This window comes from Felis catus, chromosome D3 (genome assembly GCF_018350175.1).
Source record: "Felis catus isolate Fca126 chromosome D3, F.catus_Fca126_mat1.0, whole genome shotgun sequence".
Lineage (NCBI taxonomy): Eukaryota > Metazoa > Chordata > Mammalia > Carnivora > Felidae > Felis > Felis catus.
In genome coordinates, this window is record NC_058379.1 from 5559987 (window position 1) to 5579660 (window position 19674).

The 19674-nt window shown below is 59.1% G+C and overlaps 1 protein-coding gene across 20 annotated transcripts in view; it reads left to right on the forward strand.

The window, feature by feature from the left end:
* The first annotated feature begins 3815 nt into the window (after window positions 1–3815).
* Window positions 3816–19674, forward strand: part of NCOR2 (nuclear receptor corepressor 2) — a 212451-nt gene continuing 196592 nt past the window's right edge. For all 20 annotated transcript variants that reach the window (XM_023241291.2, XM_045041573.1, XM_045041577.1 and 17 more), the window contains exon 1: window positions 3816–3948. The gene's annotated coding sequence lies outside the window, so the exon portion shown is untranslated. The remainder of the gene's footprint in view (window positions 3949–19674) is intronic.

The window sequence follows — 19674 nt, forward strand, 5'->3', positions numbered from 1 at the left end:
GGTGAGAGCATGTCCAAAGTCTGAAAACTCCACGTGAGATCTCCCACGCGCCCATGGTTGTGCTGTGCGCAAGGCTTGCCCCGGGGATGTTCATCGGGGCGTCTTTTGGGTTGTCACCGATAAGAGGCCCAGAGAGTGAGGGCATTCCTCTGCACGTGCTCTGATGGCCAGGGTTTCGGGGGTGGCTGGGGTCAAGGGGGCTCAGATCCTCATGCCCCCAGCCTGGGTTCTTCTCCAGGCCGGCCCAGGGGGGCATTTTTGGGGGGTCGGGAAGCTTGATCCGACATCACGGTGGCCCATAGGGAATGTTAGCCTGAATGGGCATCTCCTGGCGTGGTGTTGGCACATCCCCCCACTTGCCTAGAGGTTGAGATGATGGAGAGAGGTGAAGGCTCGGCTCTGAAATATGCCAGAGGGACAATGGCCAGAAAATAGGGATGCAGGGGCCGGCCGTTCCCCCCTTGGGTCCGGATCCTGCAAGGTCAAGCCCGATCCCCAGCCAGCACCCTCCAGGTTGCACGCATTCATTATTCACTTGCTGGCCTCACTGTCACCACTTTTTAACTGTTGTCTATCGTGTGCTGGTGATAGAGCAGTGGGCTAGACAGATGAGGTCTCTGCTCTCATGGAGCTGACATTCCGGTGACAAAAGACAATATATAAGTGACAAATGCCCAGAATAATTTTAGGTGGTGATAAATGGTGAAGAAAATGTAGAGGGTGAGGGCTAGTGCCTTGGCGGTTTTCACAGAGGATCATGGAGAACCTAAGGAGGTGACCTTGAGCTGGGACCAGAAGATAGAAGATGGCTATCGCAGGCAGAGGAACAGCAAATGCAAAGGTCCTGAGGCAGGAATGAGTCTGACCAGTTTGCTAATTATTTAGGAGGGACGGGTTGAAGGATTGGATGGAGAGGGGGAACCGAGCCTAGAGGCAGAGTTTGGCCCTTGGATGACAAAGCCCCCTGGATGTGTGGGACATCTCACCCTGTTCCCATCTGGTCAGGACTCATGTACTGAGTGCTGCCCAATGTCCTTGAGCGACTTCCCTTGATCTTAGTCTCCTCACCTATAAAATGGGTATATTGAGAGTCTTTCCTTCACGACAATGAGATGTCTGGCAAGTTCTTAGCTAACGTCATTATTAACTCCCCTTCAGGCCCAATGTCCTCCGGCGTCTAAGGGCCCTCCTGGGAGGCTGTTTGGGGGCCAGGGTAAGAATTTTCTCCGGCAATTTTTCAAAGCTGCTGCTCCCATGAGTTACACGAGGATCCCTGGGGCTGCTCTCAGAGCCCAGTCGCTGCAGAATAGCCACCAAGGTGCTGGGTGCTGATCTGTGGGGGACTCTGGGTGGGCAGGGGCGCAGCTGAGACCCCTTCTAGCGCATCTCTTCAGAGCCAGGGTCTGGAACACCCATCTGGAACCACTAGCTGAGTGAGTCCGGCAGCTAGGTTCTTAATCTCTCTGGGTCTCAGTTTCCCCATCCGTGGGGTCAATCCTAGGAGCCCCCCATCTGAAGGGAGGGGAGGAAATTGTGAGATCCTGCGGACATGTACGAACATTATTCCCTGTAGCCCATGAGGATGGGAATAACAGAGCGACCGGAGAGGGCAAGAAAGAGAACAAACCCCATTCAGAAAAACATCTCCCTTCTCCTGGCCTCAGTTTTTCCATCTGTAACACCGTTGGTCCCAGGACACTGACCTTTGGGTCTCTACTATAGGCTCCCTTTGAGGGGTTTCCAAGTGATCCCCGGGACATTACAAGGCTGACAGTCCCCCCACCTGCCTGACCCCCTCCTATGCCCACAGCCTCGGCCGAAGCCCCCCAGGGGGCCAACCTTCGGGAGGCAGAAGCTGGGAGGAGGAACCCCCGAAGATACCCCAAACCCTGGCCTCCGTTGCCAAATGCCGGAGCAGATCTCATTGAGATGCAAATCTCGGGAGCGTTCCCAGGTGACACTGGGGGGCAGGGAGGGTGGCTGAGGAGGGCTTCCCAGTTGCCTCGGTGCCCTCCCTGCCCTCCCTTCCCCAGGCCCCTCGGGAGGGCTAGGCCTTTCCTCTGCAGGTCTGGCTTTTTGCCTGTGGATTCCCACGGTCTGGCTGGCAGCAGCGGGAGCCGGTGGGGCCAGGACGGGGAGGGCGGGGGCCGGTGACCCACGTCCCCCTCTGGTTCCAAACTCTGAGCTGTTCCTCTGTATGCACTTCCCTTTTCCCCAGATTTTGTCAGCCCCAGGTGCTCCGCCCCCCCCTCCCCCGCCCCCAATAAAAGGAAAACTAGCAGCCAGAGGGGGCAGAGAAGGACAAACTGCTACCAGGGAGTCAGGCAACCCTTGCCTGCTGGCAGGAGACACGCCCGGGCCCCTGGAAACCGCCCGCGGCCGCCTCCCCACCGCAGCCATCCCCCACTCCCCCGGGGGGTTCTCAGATGTTGGCAGATGGCAGAACTGAATCTGCTGAGACGTCGCTCCAAAAAAGGAAAGCTGAACTGAAAACAAAAATTCAAACTCTCCAGCATCTTAGGGGAAAGGAGAGGAGGAGGGAGGCTCCAGGCCTGGGGCTCCCACTGCCCTCTGCTGTTTGAAAAGATCTCCCCTAGCTTGGGAGGGCCCCCTGGGAGGGGGTAAACGGGGCACACAATCGTCAGGACAGCGGGGGGGGGGGGGGGGGGGGCGGTTCTTGTTGGAGCTGTGCCTGTCTCCCAGCGTCCACGTGTGTGCTTGTCTGTGACCCTGCACGCTTGCTTGTGCGGTCTGGGCTTGTGAGGAGGGTGTGCTCCTGGGTGTGTGTGTGTCCGACCACAGGCTTGCAGCATCTAGTCTGTGCATTTGTGTCCTCGGATGTCCCCAAATGGGCGTTCACTCAGCAACACGTTATTGAGTCCCTACTGTGTGTGTAAACAGCCAGAAATCCCGACCTCATGAACTGGACGTGCTAGTGTGCGTGCCTGCCCGTCTACGGAACTTGTGTGTGTGTGTGTGTCCCGTGTTTTTCTGCGGGTGTTCTTACATTTGAGCCTATGGCCGGGCTACGCACACGTGTGCGGTGCGCTGAGTTCGCCTGGGCCACATCTGCTGCCCCGCGGTCTGCTGGTGAGGGTTAAGCTCCCTACTGTGTGCTGCAGCCCCCAGAGTGAGCTCCACCACGCGGGTCCTTGCGCATCTGTGTGTGGCCCTCCCCGCACGCCCCCTCCCTATCCACCCGCCACTCTTGAGTTATAATTTAATAGCTGAAACGCGATTCCAGTTAAGTATCTGGGGCTAGGGTGGAGAGGGATGGCGCGAAGCCCCACCGGAGGAGGAGGAGGGGGCGGGATGGGGAGGCGCTTCCCCCACCCCTTCCTCCTCCGGGATGCTGCTAAAAAGAAACGGCGTCGCGCCCAAGTGTAAGGGTGTGTGTGTGTGCGCGCGCGCGCGCGCGCGTAAGTGTGGCAACGAGTGCGCGCGCGAGTGGGTGCGCTCAGGGCCAGGGGAGGCGACGCGGGCCCTTTAAGGAGCCCGAGGGGGCCGGGCCGGGGCGCGTCGGTGCGGGCGGGGAGCCGGGAGCGGGGAGGCCGAGCCACCGCCTCCCGGGCTCCCGCCCCGCCCCCTCCTCCCCCTCCCGCCGCCGCCGCCGCCGCCGCCACCGCCGCTACCGCCGCCGCCGCCGCCGCCGCCGCCGCCGCCGCCGGGGAGCGGAGCCGCGGGCAGGCCGGGCCGCACCGGAGCCCCGCGTCCGCCCGCGCCCCGCCCGAGCCGTGCGCCCGCGCCGTGCGCCCCGAGATGCGCTCCAAGTTGCGGGCCGGGGACCCTGGGCAGGCGCCCTAGGAGGCGGCGGCGGGAGGATCGCGCCCCGGCTGGAGGCCGGGCCTGCTGCGCGCCCCCAGCCCGTTCGGCACCGCCACTTGCCTGAGCGCCCGGGCGGCCCGAGCGCGCCCCGAGCCCGGGCGCCGCCGCCGCCGCCTCAGCGAGGTGAGTTGGGGCCGGGGGTCCCCGCGGAGGGCCGGGGGGAGGCGCGGGTCGCGCTTCCGGGGGATCAGGGGAAGATCGGGCGGCGCACGCGGCGGAGTTGGCGGGGCCCCTGCACTCCTGAGTTGGCGCTCTCGGGGGGTGGCCTGCTGGCGAGAGAGGCGCCCCATAGACACTGCGGCCCGCGTGCGTGGGGGCGCTGGGGAACTTAGGGGAACTCCAGCTACCCTGCGAGGGGGCGGGAAGGAGGGAAGTGGCGTGGGGGTGGACGGGCGGGGGGACGCCCTGCAAATGCGCAGGGCAGCCCCCCACGGTGCGCCCCAGACCTGTGGGCATGGCCGCCATGAGCCTGCCTCCTGCCCAAGTAGCCCCAGGCTGGGGGGGGGGGGTGACACTGCGTCTTATTTTCCAGCAGGCAGCGCGGGTTTGGGGAGCCCCTGGAGATGGCACCCGGTGCTCCCCGGCCTGGTTGCCGTGGAAGGGCGCGTGGCGGGTTCCCGCCAGCTGGGGGCGGGGGCCGGCGGGGGTCGCTCCTGAGCGAGGGAGCGGAGGGCACCGGGTGGGGGGGTCCCCCCGGGAGAGGCGCCCCTTGGTCCCCCCTCCCCCGCGGGCCGGTGTTCCTGCTGTCTGGGCCTGCCTCCCGCGGCTGGTGACGCCTCATTGGGCCGCCTCCTGGTCCCTCCCCCGGGCTGTGCGGATACTTGGGATGCCACTAGTTTGGGAAGTTGGAATTCAGAGCTGATCCCACTTGGGCTGGACCCGGAGGCCCCAGGCCCTAGTGCTGGGGGTGCATCCCCAGAGACCTGCGGGGCGGGGGAGGGGAGGGGGGGTACTCGTGGGGCGCGCCTACCTCACCCCGGGCGCTTGCAGGAAAAAGCCCGAGGGAGGGAGAGAGAGGGCAAGGCGGGAGGGAGGGAGGGAGAGACAGGCTGTACCTGTGAGCTGCCGTCGCCCGGGCCCAATTAGCGTGGGGCGCCCGGCGTTATTTTTACATTGTAGCTTTATTTTTTTGGAAGCTAGTGTCCTCCCGCCGCCTGTCGCGCGCTCCGGCTCTCCAAGGGTCTGGTGCAGGCAGCGGAGGCGGATCTGTTCTGTCGGCTCAGCCTCCTCCCTTCCTCCCCGCCCCCCTCCCCCCCCCCCCCCCCCCCCGTTGGTGAGAACTGGTTTTATTATGATTATTTTTTTTCCCTTTTGCAGATTTGGAGGAAGGATGTGTGAGGGAGGGCGGGGGAGGGGGAGAGGATCCCTGTGGGCTGGATGGGGGAGTTCTGGGCACGTTGGGATGTGTTATCGGTGGCCTTGACTTTGCCCTTTTTAAACCAGATCTGGGTCCTCGCGGCTGCTTTGATATAAGGGGCTCTCAGGGCCAGGCGTGAGCTGGGAGGGCGTCCCAGGGCATTGTTGTGTGTCTCGTCGTGGGTGGTCTGTTTTTTTTTTTTTTTTTTTTTTTGCTGGGTTGGGGGAAGCAACCAGAAAGGAAGAGAAGTGAGCTGGGATAGCCAGCCGAGCCTTTCATTGCCGACTCTGCAACTCAACTCCTTGGGTTCGAATCTTTCTTTTGTCAGTTTACTGGCAGCATGACCGGCGACAAATTACTTGACCTCTCTGTGCCTCAGGCTTCTCATCCGCAAAGTGGGGTAGTAATAGTCCCAAGCTCCTGGGGTGGTTGTGAGAACTGAGAGAGGTAATACAAAGAAGGTATTTGTGTGTATGTTACTGTGACCACCGTTTTGTTGTTGTTGTTGTTGTTATTACCAGGTTCTGAACCTTGGCCTTTAATCCGACGGTCTGGAAATTTTGAGAGACGGGCCGACTTCCCTTTTGCTGGGGAAGGGGGGATCTGGTGGAGGGAGGGCGCCTTCTTTCCACCCCCTCCCTCCGTGTTTCCCCGGTGCGGATGGGGAAAGCCAGGTGGTGCCTTCAACCCATTGAGCGGATGCACAGACCCAGCCGGCGGTGGGGCGCGCGCAGGTCCCGGAGCAGGCGCGCAGCCGCGAGGGCGTCCCCGGCGCTGTCTGGCTTCCCCGCCCGCCTGGTCCCTGCTTGGAAATTTACCGCCGCTGCCGCCGAGTGCCCGGGGAGTCTGCGGTGCCCAGACGTGGGGGCGGGAGCCCAGCGGGGCCCCAGCCCTGGCCTCTTCCCACCGAGCTATTTATGCTTGCTCTGGGATCAATACTATTGATAAATCCATGTAAATGGTAATGTGGCTGTCAGGTCCCCGTGAGGGATGGAGACCCCTCGTGGGGCTGCGCGCGCCCCCTCCCTCCCCCGGCCAGGGTTCGGCCACGTGGGAAGGATTTATTTGGCATAATCCGTTCTTTTCCCCCAATTAATAATGCTCGTACCACCTCCTAAAGATTTTTGAGAGCTCTGCAAACACGCATTTAGCTGCATGAAAGCCCCGAGCCGGGAGGGCGTGATTGTTCTCCAGGCGTGGGGGTGGGGGGTTGGCCAGGCTGGTAGGACCCGCTGGCACGCTGGAAAGCCGCCCCAGGAGTCCTGCCCCCCCTCCCCCAGTGCCTTACCATTCAGGCACATGTTCTGTGTTCTGTGTTCCCACCCCCCACCTGAGGCCCGTGGGTGAGCTTGGTGGTTCACTTTGAGATTTGGGGGGAGGGGGGGTCCCACCTACACATGACCCAGCCTCAGGGGCTCCTGTCTCTGAGAAGCAGAAACGCTCCAGGCAGGAGAGCTGGGGTCTCTCCTTCGATCAGCCGTCTGAATGAAACCCCCCCCATGGCCCTCACCGCCTCTGAACAAGAGAGGGTTGAGAGCTTTTATTTGTGTGTCTGTTTTTCCCTCCTCCTCTGTTTCCTTTTCATGTCTCAGACGCCAACAGCAGCCTCCCCAGGTGACACCTCTGAAGGGAACAGCTTGCTGGAGCTGGTAATTCCTGCCCCAGGCGCCCAGGGGAAGGTGCCAGGAGGGGAGCTGGGGAGGGCTGTCATCTTAGAAGGCCTTGACCCAAGGGTGTGTGTGTGTGTGTGTGTGTGTGTGTGTGTGTGTGTGTGTGTGGTCCCCAGGGACGCACGAGGTGCTTAGGAAAGGTCAGCTGGCATCCTTTGAGGATCCTTGGGGGCCCGGAAGGGATTTTATCCCGTCAAGTGGGCTCCTGCTCTTGGAGAAGCTGTATTTTAACGCAGTAACAAAACAGCCAGCACAGCGTGCCAGGCTCTGCTCGACAGGAAGCCGCTCATTCCCTCTGGGTGACCCCCCAGTGAGGTCAGTGCTGTTATTATCCCATTTTATAGGTGGTGAAATTGAGGCACAGAGAGGTTTGGTGACTTGCTCAAGGTCACACGCTTTTGGATGTGGAACAGAGCACTAAGACCCGGGATTGATTACTCACCATCATGCAAGGGCTGCAGACCCGAGGTGTGGAGCTGGCGCCCACGTTAGCAAGAAAGAAATTCTGTTACTTATTGGAGCGGCACCTATAGATCTTTGCCCCAGGGGGGGCCGGAGACTTGAGTAACTTGTTCTCCCCAAGATTTGGGGAAGGGGGGAGTGCCTGGGGCAGGCCTGGCATTTCTTTGAAGTCTCATTTTAACTTAAACATTCATGCAAATTTGGCATTCGCTTTGGCGGCTGTGTTTATTTCCAAACGAAAACATGGCTTTGAATTATTTAGCAGGGCGGATAACGGGGCTTCAGAAAGTGGCAGCCGAGGAGGGCGGTGGCCTGGAGTTTCCGCACGCTGGCGCACGCCGGCTGGTGGCTGGGGTCTTTGTGGCAGGAGGCTTGGAGAGGTCTGGGTGTGGAAGGCAACTTTCCCCCTTGCTGCGGATGAAGGCACAGGCCAGAGGGGCCAGGCCAGCCCAAGGTCACACAGGTGCGTGACTTTTGCTTACAGCGACCAAAACCGTCATCGTTGTTCCCCCGTTTGGGCTCAGGCAAGCCCTGGGAGGAAGGCTCTTTGGGTTCCTAGATCCGTAAAGAATCCCCTTAAGCGAACAGTAGAGGACAGACCGGCCGCGTTTGGTCCTCGATGCCTCACTGCGGCAGCCGGTTCAGCACTGCAGGTTCGGGTGAGTTCAAATCCCGACTCTGCCGTGTGCAAGCAGTGTGCCCAGGGGCTGGTCCTGGCTCTCAGAGTTTGGGTGCTCTGGTCTGTAAAATGGGCACATCGCTCACTGCCGGTTGGGGGAGTGGAGAGGACTGAGGGGCAGGAAGCGTGAGCATTGGGTTTGATGTTCGGCTCTGCGGCTTTTCAGCCGCCTGACTCTGGGCAAGTCGCTTAACTTCTCTGGGCCTCAGTTTGCTCATCTGTAAGATGGGCATGATGATGATGGTGGTGGTGGTGGTGATACTTCTGACTTTAGGGCTGCGAGGACCCTATGGTGTGTCACAAGACCTATTGCTATGTTGGCTCACCCTGCTGGAGTGTGAATGCTTCCCTGTAGAGCCCTGAGCCTGGCTTTCCAGAGACTCGGGTTGACCGGTTGATGTGATTGACAGATGTGCTCTGCCCCCGAAGGTTGAGGTTTTCCATTCTGCCTGTGATCACCCAGTGCCAGGGTGGGCAGGCCTGGAGAGTTGGGGGGTGGGGAGGGCTGGCACAGGGGATCGGGGCGGGGGGGGGGTCCCCTGGGGGAGGGCTGGGCTTCCTCTTCACGGGGTGGGGGTGGGGCAAGTTCCAGAAAGGGCTCCTTTGAAATCAGACGTGGGTTCGAATCCTGCTTCCGTCACCTAATAACTTGAGTGAAGTCTCTGGCCTTCTGGCCTCAGTTTCCTTATCCCGAAGGGCAGCGTGGGTAGGAAATAATGCCCATGGCTGAGGATAGTGTGGAACCGCACTGTCCAGCCAACTTCCTGCCGTGGAGGAGAGTGTTCTAGGCCCGCACGGCCTGTAGCCAGCGGGCACATGTGGCCCTTGAGCTCCTGAAATGTGGCGAGCGCTCGACTGAACGGGTAATTTTATTTCATTTTAATTAACTTAAATTTAAATAGGCACATGTGGCTGTGGCTGATGGCTGCCTAATCGGACGGCTCGGGGCTGGATGGTCGAGTCAGAGTCCGCGCCTGGGAGCAGGGCTTGGGTCTTAGCATCCGTTTTTTCCCTTGTCCGCGTATCTTGTCTCTCTGGCTGGTGCCAGCGTGGCACTGTCAGATCTTGGGGCACCCAGCCCCCCTTCTTCGGCCCTGTTTCCCGGACAGCCCGGGGCTGACCCTAGTGCCGACCCCAGCCCCTCTCCACCTCAGTCCTCCTCCTCCCGCCCGTGCTCCTGATCTCGCCGTCCCCTTCCTGTCCCCACCGGCCTGGGGGGCGGCTCCGGCCAGTCAGCCTTTCTGAAATGGGAGGGCTCGTTCTAGATCTGCCCTGTCCCGACACCATAGCTGTAGCCGCACGCGGCACCGAGCCCTCGAAGTGACTGTACGCGAGGAATGGAATATTCCACTTTTTACCTAATTTTAATAAATTCAAACAGCCTCGTGTGGCCCGTTGCCGCTGGGCCCTCTGGGCTGCGTGGTTTCGGTGTCTTGCCTTCTCTGTGGACTCCGGGCCCAACGCCAGTTTTCAGACCTCTTCTTCTGGGCCGACAGGCAGTGAGCCTGGTGCCCCTGCCCGACTTCCTTCCCTGGCTGCCCCTTCTCGAGCCCACGAGCCAGCTGCAGGTCTGTGCAGATCAGGGTGCAGTCCTCCCTCCTGAGTGCTGAGCGGGGCGGCTTGGGCCTCAGACCTGGCTGGGCTCGCGGACGGGATGGTCCGGCCCCCTTTGTTTTCACCGGTGCAGAGACACAGAGGCCTGCTGTCCATAAGCGTTCCCGGTCCGTATTTTTTTTCGAAGAATTAACGCATTCTGTAACAACTAGAAGAGCTTTTGGGGCGCATGATGTTGCTTTCTGTTGTCAGTTGAAAAATATGGGAAACTAAAAAGTGAGGCACCCAAGACTCTTTGCCACCCACTTTGCTCTTTATAAAAGGTAATTTTGGGGGAGCGCCTGGGTGGCTCAGTCTGCTGAATTTCTGACCGTTCACCTTGGCCCAGGTCCTGGTCTCACCATTTGAGAGTTTGGGCTCCGCAGCTCAGAGCCTGCTTGGGATTCTCAATCTCTCTCTCTCTCTCTCTCTCTCTCTCCCTCTCCCCTGCGTGCTCTCTCTCCAAACAAACAAACAAACATTAAAAAAAAAAAGTAATTTTGGGGCACCTGGCTGGCTCAGTCCGGGGAGCATAGGACTCTTGGTCTCATGGTTGTGAGTTCGAGCCCCACTTTGGCTGTAGAGGTTACTTTTTTTTTTTTTTTTAATTTTAATTTTTTATTTTTTTAACTTTTATTTATTTTTGAGACAGAGAGAGACAGAGCATGAACAGGGGAGGGTCAGAGAGAGGGAGACACAGAATCTGAAACAGGCTCCAGGCTCTGAGCTGTCAGCACAGAGCCCGACGCGGGGCTCGGACTCACGGACCATGAGATCATGACCTGAGCCGAAGTCGGCCGCTTAACCGACTGAGCCACCCAGGCGCCCCTGTAGAGGTTACTTTTAACAATAAAATCTTTAAAAGAAAAGAAAGTAATTTCATTAAGAGAAGCAGTTAAAACAGTTCACAGCTTCTGTCCCCTGAGGCAGGCAGACAGGTAAAGTTTCCCCTCAGAGAGAGTTTGGCCCTCTGCCTGCCTTAAATGAACCCTATTTGCATTTTGCTTTCTTCCCCTAAATTATAACATATCTTGGAGCTTATTCCGGAGGCCCGCAGGCCAAAGCGAGCCCGCCTCCTGTCTTAATATGGTGTGCAAGCTAAGAAGGGTGTTTGCGTTTTTTAATGGCTGAAAAAAAAAATAAAAAGAGGATAATATTTTGTGACCTGTAGAATTGTGTGAAATCCGAATTTCCGTGTCCATAATAAAGTTTTATTGGAACCCGCCATGTCCGTTCATTAATGTGTTGTCTGAGGCTGTTTTCAGGCTGCAAAGGAAAAGTCCAGGCTTCGTGACGGAGACCTGAAGGCGTGCAAGGCCTCACCCCTGGTAGAGAGCTACTTTGTTCTTTTTAACGTCGGCCTTGACCTTCTGGGGTTTTGACTGGTTTTGAAACTGGGGCCCAGAGAGGAGTTTAAGAGTCATGCCATGCAGGCCCTAAAACCCCTCCTGTTGGCCCGGGTCACCGGCCAAGTGATGCTGATACTCGTGGTCATAATTTGCGGCCGTAGGACTCGGCAGGGAAGAGGGGCCGTTAAGGCAGCGGGCAGCCTGGACTGATGTAGGTGATGCCTGAGACCGTAATCGTGGCCGTGGCAGTGCTGGCCTTTTGTATGGTGCCGTATGGTTTTCACAATTTTGGGGAAGCCACTTACGCCCCATCTTGTTTCCCTCTTTGCTTTGGCCGTCAGGAAACTCGGAGCCAGATTTGCAGCCTGCGTTCAGCAGTCTGGTCTGGTCTGTATTTTTGTTTCACCCACCTCATCCTGATTTTAGTAGTTTCTCCCTGCTTTTGCTCTCTGCCCTGACCTTGCTCTGTGATATCACCCTAACCATACGCATTCCTGAAAGTTGTCTCAGCTCTTGAGGGCCGCGCTGGGGCAGGCAGGGGGCGTGAAGAGAAGGAAAAGTCTCTACGAGATACTTTCATGCCTGGGCCCCCGTGTGTGTCTGGGGGGTGCTGGGTCCCCCACCCGGGGAGATTACACCCTGCAGCCTCCTGACTCACGGTCCCAAGAGGAGACCAAGGCCTGGCCCTGTGGAGTGTCTTAACTAAGATCAGACCCTGGGCGATAGCCAGGGTCTTTGGATGTGCATGTTGGGTTGGATTTGGGAAGGGGACGATAGGGGTCCTCGCTGGAGGCCCCAGGGAAGGCCCCGTAGTGGAGCAGGTATCCTGCTCACAACCCCCGGGTCGAGTGTCACTTCTGTCCCTTCCGGATCTGGCGTCCCGGGGCCCAGGGGTCTCAATGTTGGCGTGGCCGTCCCGTCCCCTAGGGCATCGGTTCCAGCCTCCTGGCCCTGCTGACCCTTTCGGACGCCCCTGCTTTCTCCTGCTGACCCTGGGATGTTTCTTTGTGCTGGGGAAAGGAGTGCTGGGGAAAGCGTAAACTGGAGGGTGGGTTGTAGGGATTAGATGAGACCGGGCGGCCAGGCGCCTGCGTGTGTGTGGATGTGTGTGTGTGTGGGGGGGACCGGGAGGGTCGGAGGCTCCCGGGGGCTCAGTCCCTCCTGTGGGTCCAGTGGCCGAGCCTCTCTGCCTCCCATCTCCCGGGACTGGCCCACGGCTCTGAGTCCCCCGTGAGCCAGCCTCTTGCTGGCTATGTGATGTGACTTGGACGAGAAACGGAGCCTCTGCGCACAGCTCCTCAGTTTACCCACCAGCGAAATGGGGTGACGAATGACACACATCGTCGCAGAAGGTGGTAAAGCAGAGTGGGGCTGAGGGGCCATCTGAGCCGAGGCCTGCCCTCTCCCTCCTGTCCACGGCTCATGCACCCAGGGATCCAGCGGCTTCCTGCCAGTGGCTCATAGATGTCCCTAAGGGGCCTCAGGCCCAAGGTGTCCCAAACTGGGCTCAGGTCCTTCCTCACTCAGACCCTCCTCCTGGGGTGTGGGGCATGGGCCAGAGACCCCGGGGTCTCCCAGGCTGCCCTCTCGTTTGGCGGCCCACCCGTCACGTTGGCAGCAGCTTCCTCCCTGGTCCCCCGGCGGCCGTCCTGCCCCCCGCTCCGCACGCAGATGCAGGGGGGCCCCAGGGGTACTGTGCCCTGACCTTACTCAGAGCCCAGAAGGACTTCCCAGCATGTTTCACTGCCTTGGAGGTCTGTCTGCCCAGGCGCCTGCGGACCTCCGACCTCCCCCGGGCGGGCCTCCAGCGTCGCTGTGTGCTGCGTGGTGGTGGTGGTGGGGGGTGCGCTCTGGCCAGGCAGGGCTGGAGGGCTTGCGGGGGAGGGGTGTGGATTTGGGGGGGGGTGTGGATTTTTCTTTGTGGCCCCGGGGGCCTCTCTGGGAGACGCTGGCAGTCAGAAGGCCTGGAGGCCAGGCCCGGAGGGGGCGCAGCGGGCCCCACGGAGAGGGTTTGCCCCGGAGGCCCCTGCTTGTCCTCACGCTGAACCCCTGTGCCCGCCGCGGACCCTCTGGGAGCATCGCCCGGTGCCGCGGTGGTGTCTCGGTGGCCATGGCAACCGCCTGGCACGGGCCCTGCTCGTTAGGCTAACGAGGAGGCAAGCCTGCCGAGGTGGGGAGCCGGGGACGCACTACCCCAGGGCTCCACGTGGCTTGTCCCCCAGGCCAGCGGCCCGGCAGGAATCAGGGGCCCCCTTCAGGGTCCCGAGGCCTGGGGCCAGGCTCACCTGCTGGGGTTCTGGCGGGCAGTGGCTGTGCGGGTGGCTCGTGGGTGGTTCCTGTGACCCGGGGGGCGTGTAAGCGGGGGGCGGGCAGCTGCCCACTTTCACCTGCCCCCCGGCCCTCCCTCTCTCCTACGGAACAGTTTAGGTATTTTCGCTTTCCCCGTCTCTGCTCCCTGCACCCCATCGAGGCCATCGTATTGGGTCGAATGGTGTCCCCCAAAGTCATGTTCCGCCAGAACTTCAGGATGGGGCCTCGTGTGGAAATAGGGTTGTTGCAGGTGTAATAACGTAGGATGAGGCCATGCTGGAGACGGGTGGGCCCCAAATCTAACATGATGGGTGTCTTTTTTCTTAGTGAGACACGCGCACACACACACACACACACACACACACACACACACACACGGGAGCGCATGGGGGCGGGCAGAGAGAGAGGGAGAGAGAAGATCCCAAGCAGGCTCCACACTGTCGGCTCAGAGCCTGATGTAGGGCTTGAACCCACGAACTGTGAGATCACGACCTGAGCCGAGATCAAGAGTCGGATGCTTAACCGACTGAGCCGCCCAGGAGCCCTGATGGGAGAGAGGAGCAGGCCTCGTGAAGACGGGGCAGAGATTGGAGTGATGGGGCTCTGAGCCTAGAGGGCTGAGGATTATGGGCTGGGAGATTCGTGGAGCCGACACTGCCCCCCCCCCCCCCGCCCCCCGCTCCACCCCTTGTCTCTGGAGGGAACCACCCTGCTGATATCTGCACAACTGTGAGTTCTGCAGAGCAGAGCTAGGTGCCTGGGGTTTGGGATAATAAGGAGTCAAGCCTCAGTTTCCCCACCCATTAAATGGGCGCAGTCCGGCGACTTGTCCCCAGAAGCTGCTGAGGGGTTGAGCGAGGTCATCCTTGCGAGGGCTTGCTGCCTTCTCTTGGTGAGAGCGCAGAGAAAGACCTCGGCCAGCTCAGCACGCGTGCTGTTGGCATTTTCGGTTTGCTGAATGGATATTCTCTGTGCCATGGTTTTGGAGCAAGGTTGGGACATCACAGCCAGACGACCCCGGGTGCCTGGGGTACCCAAAGCCTGTGTTCCATGAGTAGGCGGCCTCCGGGTACTACTGTGGCCTAAGGTGGTTCCTTTCTGGCTCGTGCGCCCTGCCACGCCCCCTTCCCAGGAAGGGAGCTCTGCAGGGGCGCATACTAGGCACTGGCAGCCTTTAGGGGGATTCTGGGGCCTTTGGGACATACCTGCTGTCTGGTGAGTGAGGAGAGAGACTCATTAACTCCAGGAAACCCGGGACCTGAGGACTCCTCCTCCTTCTCTTGAGCAGAGTTCTTCTTTCGCCCTGGTGCCTCAGTTTCTGCATCTATAAAATGGGGGTAGCTATATTTCCTGCCTCGTGGGGGAGTGGGGTGAGTTAGGGTGTTGGGGGTGACCTCTGATGACCTGTTGTGGACAAGTGTGCACGTCAGCTCCCTCCCCACCGTCTGCGTCTGGTCTCTGGGCAGGGCTGGGCCGGGCCGGGGTGATCGGGAAAAGGCCCTGAGCTGGCTGGCGAGACGGGCGTGCTCACCGAGCGCCCATGTTACGGTAGATCATTTAAACCCCATACTAACTCCACGTGGCCAGAACCGTTCTTCCCCCGTTTCATGATGGGGAAACTGAGGCACAGGGTGGTCGTGTCTTTGGTTCAGGGCACACAGCTCGTAAGTGCCTTCCTCGGTGGGCGGTCGTCACAGGCGGGGGGCCGGCCTTTCCCTGGGCCTCCCTTTCCCTTGGACTGTGGGTCTGTGGGGGGTGGCCTGGGGCCACCGTGCACGGAGCCCCGGGCGTCTCTGCTCCCCTCTCTGCCCCCACCCGCCCTGTCCCCCTCGGGGTCACCCTTGCAGGCTCCCGGGCCGTGGCCGGCTCTGCCGTGCAGGAAGCTGAGCCCGCCGTGTGGAGTATAAATGGCAGCCGCAGCACAGCAGTGGGCAGGAAGCTGCCTCCCGTGGCACCTGGGCCCAGCCGCTGCCCCCTTGCCACAGAACCACCCCTCTCCCATTGGGCACGCCGGGGCGGAGGTGTGTGTGCACCCCAAGCCTTGTGCTGCAGGTCTGCTGTGTGACCTTTGGGCCCTCGTTAACCTCTCTGTGCCCCTGAGCCCCCTGGCCGTGTGTTCAGGACGCCTCTGTGCTTCCTGTGCCGTAAAGAGTGTCTTCAGGGTGTCAGCCTGGCGGCCGGGGCGGGGTGGAGGGCAGGGTGGGTGCTTTGACATTGAAGGGGGCTGCGGATGGGTTTTGCCTTGGAGGTGGGGGAGGCTAGTGGGGGGGGGGATATCCGGGGAGTCTGGGGAGGGGACGCGGGACCTGTGTAGCTGGGTGTGGGGGGACGTGAGGAGACGGGGCTGCCCCGAGGATCCTGGACTGGGACACGGGCCGTGGGGTGGGCACTGGGCATTTGAGACCCATCTCGGCTGCTGGGTTCCCGTGTGGGTTTTGCACCGCCTCTCTGGGCCTCTGTATAAGTCCTTGGATTTCCTGGCGAGAGAGACGCGCAAGGCTTTCAAGCAAGAAAGAGCCATTTCGTCCTGCCCTCTTTCACCTTTTGTGTTTTCACGGTTAATACTGTTAATGTTGTTAGGGGGTGGGGCTCATCTGGTCCTTCTCTGGACCGTCAGGTCCCCGGGGGCCCTGGCTGCTGGACAGGGGGTGGCAGCCGTCGGGGGAGGGTGCTGACCCGCACCGGGGATGTCCCGAGTGGCTTTGCTGCTGGACACAGCCCCCGCTGACCACCCTACCCCGGGTTCTGGCCGACGCCAGCTGCACGGTGAAGGCCAAGATGGCTGGATCCCCTGGACGTTTTTCCGAGCACAAGTGCCCTGCTGCGGGTCAGCTGGACCTTGGGAAGCCTTCCCCTTCCACGGAGGTCATGTGCCTTGTTGGTGCCCGCACCGTTCTTGGCCTAGAGAGCCTGAACGTGGATAAGTACAGGTTTCCGCAGGGAAGCTTCCCTGCGAGCGATCTTGCTGGATTGTGGGATGTGCAATGGGGCCACTGGTGACCGGTCCAAAAAAAGAGAAATAAACCTTGCCTAGGCATATCGATTGCCGAATTATTTGCATTATTTGCTGTCATCTCAGACAGGGAAGTGTCTGCTGATAAGCCACAGGACTCTGCCTGGTTCACATTTTCATCAGAGGCTGGACTCCACACCCTGTGTGTGTTCACCGTGCCGGTGACCGGAGCTGGGCATACGCCTGCTCATGCTGCGGGAGCGGAGAGACGGAGTCACGAGGCCCCGGCAGTTGCCTTTTGGAGTTCAGGGTTTGTGGGGGTGGGCTGTAGGAGCAGTCTCCTCGAGGCTCAGAGGTATTTGGGGCCTGTGGTAAGGAGAATAAGGGCTTCTCCCAAAGTTGCCCGTGTCCTAGAATCGGCGACTCGTCACCCTGCGGAGGGGAATTAAGGATGTGGCTGAGATTAAGGCTAGTAAGCAGCTGACCTTGGGATGGGAAGTTATCCCCGATAATCCTGGTGGGCTCTAACTAATCGCAAGGGTCCTTATGTGGAGGAAGCAGGAGGTCAGAGTCACAGAGATTTGCAGACGCCATCCTGCTGGCTTTGAGGTCGAAGGAGGGGGCACGGAGCCAAGGAATGCGGGAACGAACTCTCCCGCGGAGCCTCCAGGAGGAGCACAGCCCTGCCCACACCTTGGCTTTTAGCTCCTGTCAGATCCGGGTCGGACTGCTGACCTCCAGAACTGTGATAATAAATTGCATGCTGTCTGGAGCCGGCCACGTCCGTGGCCATCGACTACAGCAGCAGGAGGAAACTCATACATAGCCTTGCATCTTCCCTGAGGACCAGCAGCCGGGAGCATCGTGCTCGTTTCGATGCTGCTGTGTCCCCACTGCTGCAGCCAGTGACCTTGGGAGTCGGGTGACTGCTCAGGGTCTGGGCCTTGACCCGGGGCCATGGGTGAGGGGCTTGGCACCAGGAGAGGGGACTGCAAACTGCCAAGCGCCATGCTAGGGAAAAAATGGAATGCAAAAAAGGACTGGCGGCAGAGACATGGCCCTTCGGAAGCTTTGGGGGGGGAGGCCAGGTTTGCTGGCCTGTGTGTGTGTGTGTGTGTGTGTGTGTGTGTGTGTGTGTGTTTCTTAATTCCTTCAAATCCAGTGAGGGTATTTGGCCCCAGTGATGGCCAGAAACAAAATAGGTCCCCAGCCTGTCTGCCAACCCGTGACGAGCCGTGGACGATTCTTCTGGGTGGGGTCTCCCAAGGGACAGGTGTTTCAGATTCTCAGAGCAGACAAGTGACACCACACGCTGCTTCCTTCCCGGCTTTATTGAAAAGAGGAAGAAAATGGCCCACACCTCTGGCCCTGAAGGCCTCTGGGCCTGCGTCCAGAAACCTGAAGCCTGCAATTAAATGAAACTAGATCCTTAGGTGGGGAGAGCTTCTCCTGCCCGCAGTGGCTCCAGAGAGCAGGCCCTGGGGACCTGCTGCTCGCGGATGGGCTGTGTGGGGTCCAGGGGGCAGAGAAGCTGTCAGGGAAAGGGGAGAGGGTGGGAATGTGCCAGCCAGCCTTGGTTGGAGAGGCCGGGCTCAGGGCTGCTGGCTAAGGTGGCTGGCTGCCTTTTATTAAAAAAAAAAGAAAAAAAAATTGCAGGTGACTTTCTGGTCACCCGAGTCCTCTCCCTGGAGGCCACCACTTCTCGACTAGACATGCCCTCATGCTTCTGCTGGCCTCTGTGTGGATCCCTGCACGGCCTGGGGCCCTAGCTCGTCTCTGGGCTGGAAAAATGCACGCGGATGTGTCTCTCTGTGTGCGCGCTGTGTCTGCAGTTTGCTATTAAGGTGTGGACTCTGCCAGTTTTGTAGGTCAAAAGCGGTCGAATATCGACAGTTTTTATAGAATTGCACCTAGTAATTTCCTGTCCTTGCTTAGACAGGCGGCGGAGCATGTGGCTGCAAGCAGGGATTTTGATGGTGTGGGTTCCCATCCCCCCATGACCTGTTACCCGCTGTGAGGCTTCGGGCATCGTCTTGCAGCCCTCTGTGCCTCAGTTTCCCTATATGTAAAACGGGGGTCAAAACACGACCTGCATTCTACAAGTGTTTCGAGGCTCAGAAGTGTAACATACGAGGCATTGAAAGCCTTATAGCCGTAATTATTGTTACTATTATTATGGTTAATTTTTTGATGTTTATTGTATTTGTTTTTAAATGTTTTTTCTTATTTATGTTTGATGTTTATTTTTAATTATTTATTTATTTTTATTAAAAAATTTTTTTTTAACGTTTATTTATTTTTGAGACAGAGAGAGACAGAGCATGAACGGGGAAGGGTCAGAGAGAGGGAGACACGGAATCTGAAACAGGCTCCAGGCTCTGAGCTGTCAGCACAGAGCCCGACGCGGGGCTCGAACCCATGGACCGTGAGATCATGACCTGAGCCGAAGTCGGCCGCTTAACCGACTGAGTCACCCAGGTGCCCCTAATGTTTATTTTTTGAGAGAGGGAAGAGAGAGAGGTAGAGAGACAGAGTGTGAGCGGGGGAGGGGCAGAGAGAGAGAGACAGACACAGAATCCAAAGCAGGCTCCAGGCTCTGAGCTGTCAGCACAGAGCCCAACACGGGGCTCGAACCCACAAACTGCGAGATCATGACCTGAGTTGAAGTTGGATGCTTAACCAGCTGAGCCACCCAGGGGCCCTGATGTTTATTTATTTTCAGAGAGAGAGAGAGAGAGAGAGAGAGAGCACGAGCAGAGGAGGGGCAGAGAGAATCCCAAGCAGGTTCCATGCTGTCCACGCAGAGCCTGATGCGGACCTTGAGCTCACAAGCTGTGAGATCATGACCTGAGCTGAAATCAAGAGTCGGACGCTCAACTGACGAGACACCCAGGTGCTTCTTACTATAATTTTTTGAAATTATGATTTTGTACTGTGTTGCTGCAGTTAGAGCTAGGTGATGGATTTTAACTTCTGTACGGGTAGTATTTTGTCTTGGGGATACATGACGTACGACTGGTGTGTATTCTCCGGAGATGCCGCTGGGGGTGATTGCAGAGTTTGAACCTTCTCCGAGGGCCTCTGGGTGCTTACGTGCGTCTTGTCTCCTCTGTGTATTCCCGGGAGGGAAATCACTGGCTGGTGGCTCCTCCCGACGTTGCCAGCAGGCTCTGCCCCGGGGGCTGCACCGGCCGACCCTCTCTGCTTTGGGGTGTGGGCCCCCCCTACGGCCAAGCCCTTGGGTGGGGCATGTGGTTTAATAGCTGCCTTGCAAAAAAGACTTTTGATTTTTAGAAGCAGAACAAATGTGTCCTCTCTGAGTTGGAGAATTAAAAACACAAAAAGCCTGCACATAAAAAAATCTGACCGCATTGCCACCATCCCGGAGAGAGAGCGTCGGCATTTTGGTGTATGTGGGTTTTGATGAAAAGGGCCAGCTCTGATCTCTGCTGCCCTGAAGCGACCGTGGGGCGCGA